The following is a 14758-nucleotide window of genomic DNA, read 5'->3' as shown; positions in this document are numbered from 1 at the left end:
TGGAATGTGCCAGGAGGAACGCCCATAAGTTTATGTCTCATTACATCTTGGTTTTTAAAATTTATTTAATCGGGGTAATGATTAGATATTGTTTGTCCAGATGTACACAATCTGGTTCATTTGTACAATATATATGTCTATTCATGTTCAGATCCTCTTCCCATGTAAAATATTACAGTGTTCCGTAGACCTCCCTTGCTATATGGTCCGTCTTTTTGATATATGTTTATTATATGTATTTGTATACGTATGGTAACGTTAATCTTAATTTATCCATTCTGCCCACCTTTCCTTTTAGATAAGCATACTTAATTTCTAAGTCTGTGAGTGTCTTTCTCTGTGGAAATATGTTCATTTGTGTTAGTTATTAGATAACGCCTATAAGTGATATCATAGGATATAGGTCTTTTGCTTTCTGACTTACCTCATATTCTGTGATTATCTCCAAGCTCATCTATGGCACCTCAAATAGCAGTGTTTCATTGTTTTCCATGGCTAATATTCTATTGTGAACGTGGACCACTTCTTCTTCATCCATACATCTGTTGATGGACATTTTGGTGGCTTCACTGTCTTGGCTATTGTGAATAAGGCTGCAGTGCAGCTTTTGCAGCCCGCGTCTTCTCGATTCTGGTCTTCTCAGGTGAGAGACCCAGTGGTGTGACTGCTGCATCGAATGGTATCTCAACTTTTACTTTTAATCATAGCTCCTTTCTGTTCTCATTATTGGCTCTTACCACGTTACATCTCACCAGCAGCTAGAGGGTACACAGTTCTCTAAAACCCCTTCAGAATTTATTGTTTGTAGACCTTTTGCTGATGGTCAGTCGACTGGTGTGAGTTGAAACCTTTTTGTACATTAGATTTGCATGAGTCTAATAATTCCTGAGGTTGAGCTTTCACCCATTTTCCTTTTTTTAAACAAGAGAGTGAGTCAAACTTACCTCTTCATACTATCGTCTTGAAAAATCTGTCAGTTTTGAATTTTATTGTCCATTCCCTACCTCAGCACAGTTGTTTAGGGCAGGTGTCCTTTGCAGCCCTGAGTCCTTGTGAATGTTAAGAGAACATTAGCTGTGGGCTTAACGCTGCTCTTGTGGAAAACGGCCACAAGGCAGCAGAATTTCTACATTTCCAACTCTGGGTTTTTGGGCAGCAGAGCCTTCCTGCAAATCGTGTTAGTAGGCTGCAAATTAGAGTGGAATGTGCCAGAGCACATCCCCAAGAGCTTATATCTCCTTACTTCTTGTTTGTTTTATAAATTTAATTTTTATTAATTATCAGAGCAAACTTGATAAAAATATTTTGTTTCTCCTAGGTGTACAGAATCTGGTTCATTATATCAATGTATCTGTCATTTATCTTTGCATTCTTTACCGTGTAGGTTATTACAGAGTGTTGCCTAGACCTCTCTTGGTATTCCATAGGTATTTTGTGATTATATATTTCCTATGTATTAGTACATGTCTGTTAACCCTCATATCCTAATTCACACATTCCTTACACTTTTCCATTTGGTTAAACATAATTTTTTTTCTTAATCCATGCTTTTCCTTCTCTTGGAAATAAGTTCATGAGTATCAACTTTTAGGTAACACCTAGAAGTGATGTCATAGGATATCTGTCTTTCACTTTCTTTCTTTAATTTGAGTGATTATCTCTAGGTCCTTATATGGTGGTGCAAACGGCACTGTTTCATTGTTTTCCATGGCTAATATTCCATTGTTTACATGGACCACTTCCTCTTTGTGCATTTTTCTGTTGATGGACATTTTGGTTTCTTCCAAGTCCTGGCTATGTTAAATATTCCTGCAGTACAGGATTGCCAGCCTGTGTCTTTTCCATTCTGCTCTGCTCAGGTGATAGGCACATCAAAGGACCTACCAGATCACATGGTAGCTCAATTTTTACCCTTAAACGCACCTCCATTATGTTCTCATTACTGGCTGTTACCAGTTTACATCTCCCCAGCAGCTGGAGGGTACACAGTTCTCTGAAACCCCTTCAGCATTTATTCTTTGTAGACTTTTTGCTGAAGAACATTCTGACGGCTGTGAGGTGAACATTTTTGTAATTGGATTTGCATGGCTTTATTCATTGCTGATGTTGCGCATTTTTCAATTTCCTTTTATTTTAAAGAGAAAAAAAAGAAAAGACAAAATGTGCGTAAAATATGCCTCTTGACATTGTCTTCTTGAAATGTTGACGTCTTTTGAATTTTCTGGTCGATTACGACCCCAGGACATTTTTTGAGGCCCGGTGTCCTTTACAGTGCTGCACATATTTTGAATATTAAGTGAACATTACCTCTTGGTTTAAAGCTGCTGTTGTGTGAAACAGCCACAAGGCGGCAGCATTTCTCCTTTACCAAATCTGGTTACCAGGGCAACAGAGCCTTAATGGAAGTTCTGTTCTAGGTTGAAAACTAGAATGGGATGTGCCAGGAAAAATTCCTTTCAGTTTATGTCTCATTATTTCTTGTTCATATTTTTAATTTAATTTTTATTTTTTATCGCAGCAAATTTGATTACAATGTTTTTTTTTTTGTTCTAGGTGTGCAAGATGTGGTTCTTTCACACACATACATATATCTATTCTTCTTTGGAACCTTTTCCCAGGTAGGTTATGACACAATGTTGAGTAGTCTTCTCTTGGTATTCCGTAGGTCTTTGGTGATTATATATTTCACATGTGTTTCTATATCTATGTTAACCCCAATATCGTAATGTATCCAATCCTCACACCTTTCGATTTGGGGAACCATAAGTTTGTTCAATGAATCTGTGATTGCCTTTCTCTGTGGAAATATCTTCATTGTTATCAATTTTCAGGTAACACCTATAAGTGATATACGTTAGGTGTCTTTCGCTTTCTCACTTACTACAAGTTGCATGGTTACCTCTAGACTCATCTATGGTGCTGCAAATGGCATTGTTTCATTTTTTTCCCGAGCTAATATTCCATCTCTACATGTAACAGTTCCTCTTTGTCTACTCATCTGTTGATGGACTTTTGGTTGCTTCCATGTCTTGGCTATTGTAATACTGCTGCAGTGCAGATTTGCCTGCCTGTGTCTTTCCAATTATGTCTTCTTATGTTATAGGCCCAGGAGTGGGCCTGCTGGATCATATAGTAGCTCAATGTTTACCTTTTAAAGGCACCTCCACCCTGTTCCCATTAGTGACTCTTACCAGGTTATGTCCCACTTCAAATTAAGGGTATGCATTTCTCCACAACCTCTTCAGCATTGATCATTTGTAGTTTCTTTCCTGATGGTTATTCTGAATGGTGTGAGCTGATACCTCTGTGTGGTTGGATTTGCATGTGTCTCATAATCCTTTGAAATTGAGCTTTCAGGCATGTCCTTTTATTTTTCAAACGGTTATTACAGCTTAGTTCTTCAAATGGTTTTCTTGAAATATGTGCCACATTTTGAAATACTTTGGCCTTTACCTCCCGCAAAACATGATGAAGGCAGGTTTCCTTTACAGCCCTGCAGGACTTGTTCATATGAAGTGAAAATTAGCATAGGTTTTAAAGCTGCTTTTGCAGGTAATGGCCAGAGGGTGGAGCATTTCATAATTCTATGAAACGTAACTGAACACACAATATATATTTTTTCTTTTAAATTTCCATTGTTACTTTTTTAAAGTACAATTATAATTGAAGTTCTTTGTAACAAGTGAAATTTAAAAAATTAAAGGAAAAGATAATATTTTACCACTTGCCATCCTTTCCCATTTACTGAAACGACCAGCATAATGTGTAGAGTTCTCATTTTATCCAGGTGTTCTATACATCTGGAATATCATGCTTCTCACTGTAGAAAAAAACAGATTTAGCTCTCATACTTTTTATAAGCTACATAACAGTCCATAGAACAGAAGTACCAACTATTTCAGACTTAGCTTTTTGAGGGACACTCAGGTTACTTTCTGTTTTATTTTGTTGTTCTTTTTCTGGGGGGGGGTAGGAGTTTATTATTTATTTATTTATTTTTGTTGTGTTGGGTCTGAGTTTCCATGTGAGGGCTTTCTCTAGTTGTGGCAAGTGGGGGGCCACTCTTGATCTCGGTGCGTGGGCCTCTCACTATTGCGGCCTCTCTTGTTGCAGAGCACAGGCTCCAGATGTGAGGGCTCACTGGTTGTGGCTTATGGGCCTAGTTGCTCCATGGCATGTGGGATCCTCCCAGACCAGGGCTCGAACCTGTGTCCCCTGCATTAGCAGGCAGATTCTAACCACCGCACCACCAGCGAAGCCCCCTATTTTGTTGTTCTGCTAGTTTGTTTTAACCCAAGAAAATATTTTTTTAAATACAAAAAAACAAAATTAAGCTAGGGGTAAGGATTAGGGTTTAGGGTAAGGTTTAGGGTTAGGATACGGGTTAGGATTATTGTACGGCTTAGAGTATGGTTTAGGGTTAGGGTTATGGTACGGGTTAGTGTTAGGGTACAGTTTAGGGTATGGCTATGGTTTAGTGTTAGGGTACGGGTTAAGGTATGGGTTAGTGTTAGGGTATGGGTTAGGATTAGGGTATGGTTTACATTCAGGGTTATGGTTAGGTTTAGTGTATGGGTTAGTGTTAGGTACGGGTTAGGATAAGGGTTAGGGTTAGGTTTAGTGTTAAGGAAGGGGTACAGTTTAGGGTACAGTATAGGGAACAACAAAGGGTTAGGGTTAGGGTACGTGTTAGGGTACAGTTTAGTGTTAGTGTACGGGTTAGGATTAAGGTATGGTTTAGGGTAAGGTTTAGGTTTAGGGTTAGGGAACGGGTATGGTTTGGGGTACAGTTTAGGGTATGACCACGGGTTAGGAGTAGGGTAAGTGTTAGGGTACGGTTTAGTGTTAGTGTACAGGTTAGGATTATGGTACGGGATAGTGTAAGGGTTAGGGTTAGGGTTAGGGAATGGGTACAGATTAGGTTACAGGTTAGGGTATGACAACGGGTTAGGGTTAGGGTACGTGTTAGTGTATGGGTTAGGATTAGGGTACGGGTTAGGTTATGGGTTAATGTTAGGGGATGGGTTAGGATTAGGGTACGGGTTATGGTACGGTTTAGGGAAAGGGTTAGGATATGGGGTAGGGTAAGGATAAAGTTTAGTGTATGGCTATGTGTTACTGTTAGGGTACATGTTAGCATACGGGTTAGTGTTTGTGTACAGCTTAAGGTAAGGGTTAGGGTTAGGGAACGGGTACGGTCTCAGGTACAGGTTAGGGTACGGTAGCGGGATAGGGTTAGGGTACGTGTTAGGATGAGACTTCATTGTAATGCGGATTTCCATTGCACGCTTCCTTGGTTGGCAAAAAAGGCCGTATGCGTTTTTTCCTGGATATATTCAGGAAAAAACGCATATGCATTTTTTGGCCAAGTGCATCGCTGTCGAAGTTCTGCCGCTTTTCATATGCTTTAAATGCAGTTTCCATCTACCTCCTGAAATATATTTCCTGCAATTGTGACGTGGTTTCAAGTCCTCTTTGCAGCCTTACCTCAATATATTTTTGGACGATAGCTGTCATTTATAACTCTGCAGGTTTATGAATTGCAGTGCCCCTGAGCTCCTTTTTTCAACTCGCTTTCTGTGAGCTGGCCACAAATCAACAGGATTGCTTCAGGCCCTATTCTGGTTCCAGCACGGCACGCTGAGTCTTTGGTTAATTCTACATCCTGGTGGGAAATTAGAGTGAAATGTGCCCGTCCAAACACCTACAGCTAGTCTCTCATTGGTTCTCCCTATTCCCGTTCATCCTCCGCAGAAATTGCAGAGTGTGCCAAACAGGAGGTTACAAGCACTGACTCTCCAAGTGGGGAGACTGTTAGTAAAGTGTCTGGAATGGCGAACCCGAGTACCAGCGGACGAATAATGAGATACGTTTTAGAAACCTTGCCCGATCACACTGTGGACCATCCTCTGGGTTTCCCATGCATGTTTTAGCTGTAGGAAGAATCCCTTAAACCAGGAGAGTTGGGACCCATGGAATGGGTAGCATACAGTATTACTTCAAAGGGTCTCCATTTGCTCACCGAACCTCACCAATCCTCTCAGTCCCAAATGTCCTGCCTTATGTCTCACCCAGCTGTGGGTGTAGATGTGGTAAATCCAAGTTTCGTCACAAGCCCTGAACGAATTATTTAAGAACTTTCTCTCCTTCACTGTCTTTGTGTTTTGATTTTGAAATTTATTTTAATAATGGGGTTTAGCTGATTTTCACTGCTGTGTTTATGCCGCTCGATGCACACTTGATTCTCTTACGGAGACATATAAATACATATGTTTTAATATTCTTTTTGTCAGATATATTCCTCTGCAGTGAATAGGCGGTGTTGAGTCTAATTCATTGAGCAAGGAGTATATCTCGTCTATTACTGGCTTATGGAACTGTATCTGTGCTAATTTCAATCTCTGGTTTTACGTAGCACCCCAACTCATCATTCCCCTTAAGAAAGCATAAGTTTGTTTTCTAAATGTGAGACTCTGTTCTGTTTTGTAATTCAGTTCATGTGTAGCCAAGTTTACATTCCCTCTATAAGTGATATCTTATGATAAGTTTCTTTTTCTGTGTGACTTATTTCCTTTGAATCATTGTACCTAAATCCATTCATTGTGCTTGTACGGGCCAGACGACATTGATTTCATTGCTGAGTGATGTTCCATTGTACATAAGTATGAAAACTTCTTTATCCATTTCTCTCTTTCAAGGATATATAATTTGTACCGTAGTCGAGACTCTTGTAAACAGAGCAGCCCTAAACTTTGGGGTGGTTGTTTCTTGTTATTTTAATTTTCCTGAGTTATAGTGCTATAAGTAGGTTTAGGGTTAGGGTTAAGGTTAGGGTTAGGGAACGGGTATGGTTTAGGATGCAACAATGGTTTAGAGTGAGCGAAAGTGTTAGGGTACAGGTCAGTGTTAGTGTACCGTTTAGGATTAGGGTAAGTGTTAGGGTAATGCTTCAGGTTAGGGTTATGGTTAGGGAATGGGGATGGTTTAGGGTAGAAGTTAGGGTACGACAACAGTTTAGGGATAGCGTACATGTAAGGGTAAGAGTTAGTGTTAGCGTACGGGTTAGGATTAGGGGACGGGTTAGGGTAAGGCTTCGGGTAAGGGTTAGGGTTAGCGTTAGGGATAGGGGACGGTGACCGTTTAGGGAACAGGTTAGGGTATGACAATGGTTGAGAGTCAGCATTCGTGTTAGGGTATGAGTTAGAGTTAGCGTATGGGTTAGGATTAGGGGACCGGATAGGGTAAGACTTCGGGTAAGGGTTAGGGATAGGGTTAGGGGATGGGGAAAGTTTAGGGTACAGGTTAGGGTACGACAAGAGTTTAGGGTGAGCGTACGTGTTAGGGTATGGGTTAGTGTTAGAATACGGGTTAGAATTAGGGGACGGGTTATGGTAAGGCTTCAGGTAAAGTTTAAGGTTAGGATTAGGGGACTGGGAAGGTTTAGGGTACAGGTTAGGGAACGACGATGGTTTAGGGTGAGTGTACATGTTAGGGCATGGGTTAGTGTTAGCATACGGGTTAGGATTAGCGGACAGGTTAAGGTAAGGCTTCGGGTAAAGGTTAGGGTTAGGGTTAGGGGACGGGGAAGGTTTAGAGTACAGTTTAGGTTACGACAATGGTTTAGGGTCAGTGTACGTGTTAGGGTACGGGTTAGTTTAGCGTACGGGTTAGGATTAGGGGACGGGTTAGGGTAAGGCTTCAGGTAAGGATTAGGGTTAGGAGAGGGGGGCAGTTTAGGGTACAGGTTAGGGTGTGACAGCGGTTTAGGGTGACCGTACGTGTTAGGGTATGGGTTAGTGTTAGCGTACGGGTTAGGATTAGATGACGGGTTAGGGTAAGGCTTCAGGTAAGGGTTAGGGTTAGGGTTAGGGTTAAGGGACGGGGATGGTTTAGGGTACAGATTAGGGTACTACAACGGTTTAGGGTGAGTGTACGTGTTATGATAAGAGTTAGTGTTAGCGTACGGGTTAGGATGAGGGGACAGGATGGGATAAGGCTTCCGGTAAGTGTTAGGGTTAGGCTTATGGGACGGGGACGGTTTAGGGTACATGTTAGGGTACAACAACGGTTTAGGGTGAGCATAGGTATTAGAGTACAGGTTAGTGTTAGGGTATGGCTTAGGATTAGGGGACGAGTTAGGGTAAGGCCTCGGGTAAGTGTTAGGGTTAGGGGACAGTGTCGGATTAGGGTACAGTTTAGGGTACGACAATGGTTAAGGGTGAGCGTACGTGTTAGGGTACAGGATAGTGTCAGCGTACGAGTAAGGATTAGGGGAAAGTTTACGGTATGGCTTCCAGTAAGGGGTACGGTTAGGGTTAGGGAATGGAGACAGTTTAGGGCACAGGTTAGGGTACAACAACGGTTTAGGGTGAGCATAAGTGTTAGGGTATGGGTTAGTGTTAGCGTACGGGTTAGGATTAGTGGACGGGTTAGCGTAAGGCTTCGGGTAAGGGTTAGGGTTACGGTTAGGGGACGGGGATGGTTTATGGTACAGGTTAGGGTACGACAAAGGTTTAGGGTGAGGCGTACGTGTTAGGGTATGGGTTAGTGTTAGCGTACTGGTTAGGATTAGGGGACGGGTTAGGGTAAGGCTTCGGTTAAGGGTTAGGGTTAGGGGACGGGGACAGTTTAGGGGACAGGTAAGTGTACGACAACGGTTTAGGGTGCGCGTAAGTGTGAGGGCACGGGTTAGTGTTATCGTACGGGTTAGGATTAGGGGACGGGTTAGGGTAAGGCTTCGGGTAGGGGTTAGGGTTAGGTAAGGGTTAGGGTTACTGTTAGGGTTAGGTGGACAGGGACGGTTTTGGGTACAGGTTAAGGTACGACAATGGTTTAGGGTAAGCATACGTGTGAGGGCACGGGTTATTGTTAACGTAAGGGTTAGGATTAGGGGACGGGTTAGGGTTAGGGTTAGGGGACGGGGACGGTTTAGGGGACAGGTTAGGATACGACAACGGTTTAGGATGACTGTACGCGTGAGGGCACGGTTTAGTGTTAGCGTACGGGTTAGGATTAGGGGATGGGTTAGGGTAAGGCTTCGGGTAAGGGTTAGGTTTAGGGTTAGGGTTAGGGGACGGGGACGGTTTAGGGGACAGGTTTGGGTACGACAAAGGTTTAGGGTGAGCGTACGTGTGAGGGCACTGGTTAGTGTTAGCGTATGGGTTAGGATTAGGGGACGGGTTAGGGTAAGGCTTCGGGTAAGGGTAAGCGTTAGGGTTAGGGTTAGGGTTAGGGGATGGGGACGGTTTAGGGGACAGGTTAGGGTACGACAACGGTTTAGGGTGAGCGTATGTGTGAGGGCACGGATTAGTGTTAGCGTACGGGTTAGTATTAGGGGACGGGTTAGGGTAAGGCTTCGGGTAAGGGTTAGGGTTAGGGGACGGGGAAGGTTTAGGGGACAGGTTAGGGTACGACAATAGTTTAGGGTGAGCGTACGTGTGAGGGCACGGGTTAGTGTTAGCGTACGCGTTAGGATTAGAGGATGGGTTCGGGTAAGGCTTCGGGTAAGTGTTAGGGTTAGGGTTAGAGTTAGGGGACGGGGACGGTTTAGGGGACAGGTTAGGGAACGACAACGGTTTAGGGTGAGCGTACGCTTGAGGGAACGGTTTAGTGTTAGCGTAAGGGTTAGGATTAGTGGACGGGTTAGGTTACATCTTCGGGTAAGGGTTAGGGTTAGGGTTAGGGGACAGGGATGGTTTATGGGACAGGTCAGGGTACGACAACGGTTTAGGGTGAGCATACGTGTGAGGGCACGGGTTAGTGTTAGCGTACGGGTTAGGATTAGGGGACGGGTTAGGGTAAGGCTTCGGGTAAGTGTTAGGGTTAGGGTTAGGATTAGGGGACGGGGACGGGGACGGTTTAGGGGACAGGTTAGGGTACGACAACGGTTTAGGGTGAGCGTACTTGTCAGGGCATGGGTTAGTGTTAGCGTATGGGTTAGGATTAGGGGACAGGTTAGTCTAAGGCTTAGGGTAAGGGTTAGGGTTAGGGTTAGAGTTATGGTTAGGGTTAGGGGACGGGGACGGTTTAGGGGACAGGTTAGGGTATGACAATGGTTTAGGGTGTGCGTACGTGTAAGGACACGGGTTAGTGTTAGCGTACGGGTTAGGATTAGGGGACGGGTTAGGTTAAGGCTTCAGGTTATGGTTGGTTAGGGGATGGGGACGGTTTAGGAGACAGGTTAGGGTACGACAACGGTCTGTGGTGAGCGTACGTGTGAGGGCACAGGTTAGTGTTAGCGTACGGTTTGGGATTAGGGGACGGGTTAGGTTAAGGCTTCGGGTAAGGTTTAGGGTTAGGGTTAGGGGACGGGGACAGGGATGGTTTAGGGGACAGGTTAGGGTACGACAACGGTTTAGGGTGAGCGTACGTGTGAGAGCAGGGGTTAGTGATAGCGTACGGTTAGGATTAGGCGACGGGTTAGGGTAATGCTTCGGGTAAGGTTTAGGGTTAGGTTTAGGGGACGGGGATGGTTTAGGGGACAGGTTTGGGTACGACAACGGTTTAGGGTGAGCGTACGTGTGAGGGCATGGGTTAGTATTAGCGTACGGGTTAGGATTAACGACGGGTTAGGGTAAGGCTTCGGGTAAGATGTAGGTTTAGGGTTAGGGTTAAGGTTAGGGTTAGGGGACGGGGACGCTTTAGGGGACAGGTTAGGGTATGACAACCGTTTAGGGTGAGCGTACGTCTGAGGGCACGGGTTAGTGTTAGCGTATGGTTTAGGATTAGGGGACGGGTTAAGGTAAGGCTTCGGGTAACGGTTAGGGTTAGGGTTAGGGGAAGGGAAGGTTTAGGGAACAGGTTAGGGTACGACAATGGTTTAGGGTAAGCATAAGTGTGAGGGCACGGGTTAGTCTTAGCGTACGGGTTAGGATTACGGAATGGGTTAGGGTAAGGCTTCGGGTAAGGGTTAGGGTTAGGTTTAGGGTTAGGGTTAGGGGACGGGGACGGTTTAGGGGACTGGTTAGGGTACGACAACGGTTTAGTGTGAGTGTACCTCTGAGGGCATGGGTTAGTGTTAGCGTAGGGATTAGGATTAGTGGACGGGATCGAGTAAGGCTTTGGGTATGGGTTAGGGTTAGGGTTAGGGCTAGGGTTAGGGGACGGGGATGGTTTAGGGTACAGGTTAGGGTATGAAAACGTTTTAGGGTGAGCATACGTGTGAGGGCACGAGTTAGTGTTAGCATATGGGTTAGGATTAGGGAACAAGTTAGGGTTAGGATTAGGGTTAGTGTTAGGGGACGGGGACAGTTTATGGGACAGGTTAGGGTATGACAAAGGTTTAGGGTGAGGGTACGTGTGAGGGCACGGGTTAGTGTTAGCTTACGTGTTAGGATTAGGGGACGGGTTAGGGTAAGGCTTCGGGTAAGGGTTAAGGTTAGGGGACGGGAACGGTTTAGGGGACAGGTTAGGGTACGACAACGGTTTAGGGTGAGCGTACATGTGAGGGCAGGGGTTAGTGATAGCGTACGGTTTAGGATTAGGCGACGGGTTAGGGTAAGGCTTCGGGTTAGGTTTAGGGTTAGTGTTAGGGGACGGGGACGGTTTAGGGAACAGGTTAGGGTACGACAATGGTTTAGGGTAAGCGTACGTGTGAGGGAATGGGTTAGTCTTAACGTATTGGGTAGGATAAGGGGACGGGTTAGGGTAAGGCTTCGGGTAAGTGTTAGGGTTAGGGTTAGTGTTAGGGTTAGGGTTAGGTTTAGGGTTAGGGAACGGGGACGGTTTAGTGGACAGGTTAGGGTATGACAACGGTTTAGGGTGAGCGTACGTGCGAGGGCACGGGTTAGTGTTACCGTACGGGTTAGGATTAGGGGATGGGTTAGGTTAAGTCTTCAGGTTAGGGTTGGTTAGGGGACGGGTACGGTTTAGGAGACAGGTTAGGGTAAGACAACGGTCTGTGGTGAGCGTACGTGTGAGGGCACAGGTTAGTGTTAGCGTACGGTTTGGGATTAGGGGATGGGTTAGGGTAAGACTTCTGGTAAGAGTTAAGGTTAGGGTTAGGGTTAGGGGATGGGGATGGTTTAGGGGACAGGTTAGGGTACGACAATGTTTTAGGGTGAGCGTACGTGTGAGGGCACGGGTTACTGTTAGCGTACGGGTTAGGATTAGGGAACGGGTTAGGGTAAGGCTTCGGGTAAGTGTGAGGGTTAGGGTTAGGGTTAGGGAACAGGGACGGTTTAGGGGACAGGTTAGGGTACAACAACGGTTTAGGGTGAGCGTACTTGTGAGGGCACTGGTTAGTGTAAGCGTACGGGTTAGGATTTGGTGATGGGTTAGGGTAAGGCTTCGGGTAAGTGTTCGGATTAGGGTTCGGGCTAGGGTTATGGTGAGGGTTAGGGGACGGGGACGGTTTAGGGGACAGGTTAGGGTACACCAACGGTTTAGGGTGAGTGTACGTGTGAGGGCACGGGTTAGTGTTAGCGAACGGGTTAGGATTACGGGATGGGTTAGGGTAAGGCTTCGGGTAAGGGTTAGGGTTAGGGTTAGGGTCAGGGGATGGGGATGGTTTAGGGGACAGGTTAGGTTACGACAATGGTTTAGGGTGAGAGTACGTGTGACGGCACGGGTTAGTGTTACGGAATGGGTTAGGATTAGGTGATGGGTTAGGGTAAGGCATCGAGTAAGGGTTAGGGTTAGGGTTAGGGGATGGGGACGGTTTAGGGGACAGGTTAGGGTACGACAACGGTTTAGGGTGAGCGTACGTGTGAGGGCACGGATTAGTGTTAGCGTACGGGTTAGTATTAGGGGACGGGTTAGGGTAAGGTTTCGGGTAAGGGTTAGTGTTACGGGAAGGGGACGGTTTAGGGGACAGGTTAGGGTACGACAACGGTTTAGGGTGAGCGTACGTGTGAGAGCAGGGGTTAGTGATAGCGTACGGTTAGGATTAGGCGACGGGTTAGGGTAATGCTTCGGGTAAGGTTTAGTGTTAGATTTAGGGGATGGGGATGGTTTAGGGGACAGGTTTGGGTACGACAACGGTTTAGGGTGAGCGTACGTGTGAGGGCATGGGTTAGTATTAGCGTACTGGTTAGGATTAACGACGGGTTAGGGTAAGGCTTCGGGTAAGATGTAGGTTTAGGGTTAGGGTTAAGGTTAGGGTTAGGGGACGGGGACGCTTTAGGGGACAGGTTAGGGTATGACAACCGTTTAGGGTGAGCGTACGTCTGAGGGCACGGGTTAGTGTTAGCGTATGGTTTAGGATTAGGGGACGGGTTAGGGTAAGGCTTCGGGTAACGGTTAGGGTTAGGGTTAGGGGAAGGGAAGGTTTAGGGAACAGGTTAGGGTACGACAATGGTTTAGGGTAAGCATAAGTGTGAGGGCACGGGTTAGTCTTAGCGTACGGGTTAGGATTACGGAATGGGTTAGGGTAAGGCTTCGGGTAAGGGTTAGGGTTAGGTTTAGGGTTAGGGTTAGGGGACGGGGACGGTTTAGGGGACTGGTTAGGGTACGACAACGGTTTAGTGTGAGTGTACCTCTGAGGGCATGGGTTAGTGTTAGCGTAGGGATTAGGATTAGTGGACGGGATCGAGTAAGGCTTTGGGTATGGGTTAGGGTTAGGGTTAGGGTTAGGGTTAGGGGACGGGGATGGTTTAGGGTACAGGTTAGGGTATGAAAACGTTTTAGGGTGAGCATACGTGTGAGGGCACGAGTTAGTGTTAGCATATGGGTTAGGATTAGGGAACAAGTTAGGGTTAGGATTAGGGTTAGTGTTAGGGGACGGGGACAGTTTATGGGACAGGTTAGGGTATGACAAAGGTTTAGGGTGAGGGTACGTGTGAGGGCACGGGTTAGTGTTAGCTTACGTGTTAGGATTAGGGGACGGGTTAGGGTAAGGCTTCGGGTAAGGGTTAAGGTTAGGGGACGGGAACGGTTTAGGGGACAGGTTAGGGTACGACAACGGTTTAGGGTGAGCGTACATGTGAGGGCAGGGGTTAGTGATAGCGTACGGTTTAGGATTAGGCGACGGGTTAGGGTAAGGCTTCGGGTTAGGTTTAGGGTTAGTGTTAGGGGACGGGGACGGTTTAGGGAACAGGTTAGGGTACGACAATGGTTTAGGGTAAGCGTACGTGTGAGGGAATGGGTTAGTCTTAACGTATTGGGTAGGATAAGGGGACGGGTTAGGGTAAGGCTTCGGGTAAGTGTTAGGGTTAGGGTTAGTGTTAGGGTTAGGGTTAGGTTTAGGGTTAGGGAACGGGGACGGTTTAGTGGACAGGTTAGGGTATGACAACGGTTTAGGGTGAGCGTACGTGCGAGGGCACGGGTTAGTGTTACCGTACGGGTTAGGATTAGGGGATGGGTTAGGTTAAGTCTTCAGGTTAGGGTTGGTTAGGGGACGGGTACGGTTTAGGAGACAGGTTAGGGTAAGACAACGGTCTGTGGTGAGCGTACGTGTGAGGGCACAGGTTAGTGTTAGCGTACGGTTTGGGATTAGGGGATGGGTTAGGGTAAGACTTCTGGTAAGAGTTAAGGTTAGGGTTAGGGTTAGGGGATGGGGATGGTTTAGGGGACAGGTTAGGGTACGACAATGTTTTAGGGTGAGCGTACGTGTGAGGGCACGGGTTACTGTTAGCGTACGGGTTAGGATTAGGGAACGGGTTAGGGTAAGGCTTCGGGTAAGTGTGAGGGTTAGGGTTAGGGTTAGGGAACAGGGACAGTTTAGGGGACAGGTTAGGGTACAACAACGGTTTAGGGTGAGCGTACTTGTGAGGGCACTGGTTAGTGTAAGCGTACGGGTTAGGATTTGGTGATGGGTTAG

General features: G+C 45.9%; 1 long non-coding RNA gene across 1 annotated transcript in view; it reads left to right on the top strand.

Moving 5' to 3' along the window:
- The window catches only part of LOC125965104 (uncharacterized), a 334184-nt gene that overhangs the window by 13858 nt on the left and 305568 nt on the right, over positions 1–14758 (top strand). The window contains exon 2 of the long non-coding RNA XR_007478612.1: positions 2554–2618. This is a non-coding gene — a long non-coding RNA (uncharacterized LOC125965104). The remainder of the gene's footprint in view (positions 1–2553; positions 2619–14758) is intronic.

This window comes from Orcinus orca, chromosome 1 (genome assembly GCF_937001465.1).
Source record: "Orcinus orca chromosome 1, mOrcOrc1.1, whole genome shotgun sequence".
NCBI classification, from domain to species: Eukaryota; Metazoa; Chordata; class Mammalia; order Artiodactyla; family Delphinidae; genus Orcinus; species Orcinus orca.
This window is presented reverse-complemented; position numbering and strand designations above follow the sequence as displayed.